Source organism: Humulus lupulus, chromosome 5, assembly GCF_963169125.1.
Source record: "Humulus lupulus chromosome 5, drHumLupu1.1, whole genome shotgun sequence".
NCBI classification, from domain to species: domain Eukaryota; kingdom Viridiplantae; phylum Streptophyta; class Magnoliopsida; order Rosales; family Cannabaceae; genus Humulus; species Humulus lupulus.
The window spans coordinates 237,696,904-237,701,783 of NC_084797.1; the positions used below are offsets into that span (position 1 = coordinate 237,696,904).

Consider the following 4,880-nt stretch of genomic DNA (forward strand, 5'->3'; position numbering starts at 1 on the left):
TTATTTCCCGAGCTGGCGCAGGTTCTGGATCCGAGGCTGCCTCAGGACTAGACTCCTCTACGTATTGCCTAAGACCTGGAGCTACGGTACCCTCCCTGAGTGATGGCCATGACTGAAGGTTAGTCCCATACTCCTCGAATAGGATCGACCTAAAAGCTAGGGTGTTGTCTACAACTATGGTACCCCTAGGACGGCTACTTTCGTGATCCAGCACAAGCTGGTCGACGCAGTGGAGCAAGGTTTCATCTAAGTCTCTGTCGCTATGATGGTGTTGGACGATCTGTCTGGGATCGAACCTAGCTAGCCGGGGGTCTGCAGTGGCCCTATCTAAGTTCCTAAACATATAAGGGTTACCTTGGCCGGAGGGACCTGCAGCTGCTTCGGACTGGAGTCTCTCCTCGTTCGTTCTTTGTGCTTCTTCCAGCGCCCGCTTCCTCCTCACGAGGGGCACCTCGTCGTCCTCGTCCTCATCCCTCACGACCTCCTCCACGATGATAGGCCTCATATCGCGAGCTGGGGGAGGCACCCGGGGCCTCCTTAGGTTCAGAGTCTAGCCTGGGGAGATCAGCTTACAGGCCACCATCGTCTCGTCAGTCATGAGCTGACGATAGTCCTTTTCACTGGGGGCAAGCCCGCCAGTGTCTTGTACTGGCTCCCGAGGATCACAGATTTCTCTGTCCTCGCGAAGATAACTGTAGAATTAATCTAAGTCAGAAATGGATACAGGAGGAGCTAACTGGTACTTAAGTTACAAGCTAAGGTTGAAAGACACTTACAAGGATGGTTGAAGTAGTGCAGCTCGCAGTTTCGAAACCCCGTCGACATAAAGAATTAATCTTTAAAGTCATTGGGGTGGCTGGGCAGCTCGATGACCATGGCCATGTTGGGGAACCGGGTTAAGTAATAAAACTCGTCACCTCGCCCCTGCTGCTCCGTGCTGGCCTTGAGGCAGAAGAAATATAGAATGTCTGTAGGAGTGGGGACCTCCCACTCCTGTTTCAAAAACAAGTACCTTAACCCTGCCAACAAACGGTAAGAGTTGGGGGGGAGCTGGAATGGGGCCAACCTCACGTAATTGAGGAAATCAGCAAAGTACTGATCCAACGGGAGGAAGGCCCCCGCCTTGAAATGTTCGTCGCTCCAGGCCGAGAACACCTCGTCAAGCGGCGCGCAGCTCCGCTCGCCTTCCAATGGAGGTCGGGCAACCACGTTTCCTCTCCCCAAATCGATGTTATGGGAGAGGAATATTTTGTTCACCCTCGCCTGGTCAGTGATCTTCGAGACGATCCTCTCCGCCTCAAAGAATGCATCGGGGGCCACCTCGAGCTCCCGTTCCACACCTAGCCCGAAGTGGGGGATTGGGGATTCGACCATCACCTCATTTCCCTTGTTTTGTTGGGAAGACGAGCTGCCTACGGACTTCTTAGGAGCGTTCTTCTTGGGTCCCATCTGGTCGCTTAACGAACAAAAAGAAGAAATTTTAGAAGAAGGCGACCTAAAAATGGAGAAGAATCTGAATGTGTTTCCTTAACACGAGCTGAGGTAAGCCCAACCCGTGGAGAGTGAGACCACGTGGTTCTATAAACACACGCCTGAGCTCCCAACAGATCCCCGATTACTCGAAATTCGTGTGTCAGGAGGATCAGAATAGAATTTGCCTTGGAGGGAAAGTATCAGTAGGCAAGCAAGGCAAAATCGCCTGTGAAGCGTGTCCCCTAAGCTACCCGGTTTTGCACCCAAGATACTGGGTACTTTAAACAAGCATATCTAAAATCCTACCCAGAAAATTCCCCATAAAACACACCAATGCTCCTAAAAGTTTTTCTACTGCAAAGATACCCTAACCTAAAAGGCTTTTACCCTTCATGCCCACAAAAAACCAGCAAAACCTTGCATGTGGCTACAGTAAATATTTACCTAAGCTACAGTGAAAAATAATTTCAAAACATGCACAGTCAGGAGACTTACTGAGTGTTCTGGTTGAATAGAGGGTGAAGGGGTCGTCTGGGTTGGGGCTTCGCTGGAGTGGTTGATTCCAAAGCTTCGAAGGGGCCCTTACACCTGAACTTCTTGATTTCTGGGAATGACAGCCGGAAAGAAGAGGGTTTTTTCTCTTGAAAATGAAGAGAGAAGAAGAAGAAAATTTCTGAAAAATTTCAAATGAACGGGTGGCCCATGCGTAAGGTGGCCACCCCTTTTATATACGTGAAGGGCCATGTGAGGAGGGCTGTTGGCAGGGCCGGCCCTGAAAAAAAGTGGGCCTAAGACGGTTTTAATAAATTTGAAAAAAATGGGCCCTTTTGTATGTGTAATTTTTTTAAGTAATTTTAAATAAAATTAAACTAATATTTAGTAATATAAATACATTCCAATTTTTGGGCCCTGGGTAGGGGTGGGCCCTAGGCACGGGCCTAGCCCGCTAATGCCCAGGGCCGGCCCTGGCCGTTGGATTGCCCTGATGAGGGATCCAAGGCTCTCCACTCGAAAGACGAAACGACGGCTGAGTATAGGCAAGGCCATTAAATGCGGTTCTTGGAAGACGTACCGTCACCAACCATGATGTTCCACGTATTCGGCGCCTGCGTAAGATATGGAATATGAAGAGTTCAGGAGGAAGCCTAAAAGCCCCTACTGTGGCCCTACACGACGTCGTGTACCACGAGCAAGGGCTTGGGGGGCAAATCTAGTTTTCCCACGGGCTGTTAGCAAGCTGAAGTACGGCCTAATCATGAGATACGGCCTAATCATGTCTACCACGTGAACATCCCCAAGACTGGAGCTGCCATAGAAGGTTCCTACCTCCTCAGCTCGAGGTAGCCTAAGGGTTCGCCAAGATTAGACTGAGTTTGGACTCTGAAGGCCACAGGTTGAGGGAAGCATCCAGCTCGTGGTGCGAGCTAGGGCTGGAGGCTGTGACCTTTTATAAAGTCAGCCACGCAAGGTAAACGTGCATATATCAGACATCACGTGTCTGATATATCCCTGACTTCTCGGACACGCAGCAGGAACATGCGCATTCAGACACCAACGGCTGGGTTGGGCCATGCGGCCCATTATCCCCCTTAACTATTGATTAGACCACACTTCATGTGTCATGTTTTAGGAATTAATCATGAATGTCACAGAGTTGACATGATAGGTAAGAAGGTCACGGGATGACCTTCTTACCAGCTCCCAGGTGCCCTCTCCTATAAATATGGAGACCTTGGGAGTTGCAAAGGGTTGGATTCTATTGTGTAAGAAATACCCTGTAAAAGAATACCAAGCATATAGCAATAATACTGACTGGTGGAGTAGAAGGATTTTAACCTTTGAACCACCTAAAAACGTGATTGTGTCACCAGCCCATTCCTAGAAAGATCATTCATCTATTTCGGTTCAATATAAGCACTAATCCCTTCCTCTTATTTTCTTAATTTCCTGTTGGCGAAGAACCGCGCCAACAGTTATATATTACATATATTTATTCTTATTGTACACATTTAATAATGTTTACTGGTTCTTAATTTAGCAACTTCACTTGTATACCTAAAATCTTATTATATCTCTTCTATATAAACAGTGTGTAGATAACGGAAATTCTTAGTTTTAATGATTTTTTATTTTTTTTTTCATTAACTTTAATTGAATAATTTTATATTTTACAAAACTGAATAGTTTTAATGATTTTTTATAATTTTTTCATTCAGCAAAACTTCATGCTGAATAACGAGGTTACACCGAGCAGAGCGCTTGCGCAAGAGGCTAGAGATGCCCAGTTGAAGCTCGAGGACGATCTCAAAGAAGCTAAGCTGGAGCTTGCAGCAAGGGATGCAGCCATTCAGAAGGTTTCCGAGCTCGAGTCGAGGCTTGAGGCCGTTTTGAAAAAGCTCTAGAAGATCCCCGAACTTGAATCGACGCTGGAGGTGACCTTAAAGGAAGTCGAGGACAAGAACTCCGAGATCAAGGAGGTTCATAGACTAAATGCCAGGCTCGAAGAGGAGAAGAAGATGACCTTTGAAGTTATCGAGGGTGAGAAGGCTCGTCTTCTTGAGGAGTTTAAGAACAAAAAGGATCGCACCTTATAGTTAAGATCTCGAACTCGATAGGCAACATGGCCTCGCATCCATAAGATAGGGAGAAGGGGGTATGCCTCGTTGAAGTTCTTGCCATGGTTCTATATGCCCACAAGACCCAAGGCAGCTCATCTAGCCATGTCCCCTTTGCTTCTTTTAACCTTTTCTTCATGGAGCTTTTTAAGGTTTTATTGACTGCTTTGACCTGGCCATTTGTGTAAGGAAGTGTGCGAGTGAGGACAAATCACGTTGGAAGGACTCGTGTTGGTATGCAGGGCCAGTCGTCATTCCAAGAAGCAACCATAGTGATGTAGGGCGTTACAAATGGTATCAGAGCCAAGTTTGGTTTCCTCTCTCCTTAGAACTGAAGGACACAGAGGTACGAGCCTATAGAACAGATCGGGGACATCCGATAAAATTGGAACGATACAGAGAAGATTAGCATGGCCCCTACACAAGGATGACATGCACAAATCGAGAAATGGTATCAGAGTCTTGACCTTGCCAGAAGTGTGGCCGACGGGGACGTCGAACCCCTAGGGGGTGATTGTGATAGTCAGAATATCATGATTTACAGGGGGAAAGACCGGGTAAAATCTATGCAATCCAACATCGCCTGGGGAAGATCAGGTGTGATGATTCTAAGACTGTGTAGGTATGGGACTACACAGTTGAAGTGAGCTTAAATTGATTGATGGGTACTATCTATACCAACAATATGCATCTTCTTTTCAGTAGCCCATCACTTGAGAACTCCAAAGTTAAGTGTGCTTGACCTGGAGTAGTTTCATGATGGGTGACCTTTTGGGAAGTTTTCCCAAGAAG

General features: G+C 47.0%; 1 pseudogene; it reads left to right on the forward strand.

The window, feature by feature from the left end:
* Positions 1–4,440: 4,440 nt before the first annotated feature.
* Positions 4,441–4,552, forward strand: LOC133780834 (U6 spliceosomal RNA; annotated as a pseudogene).
* The last annotated feature ends 328 nt before the right edge of the window (positions 4,553–4,880 follow it).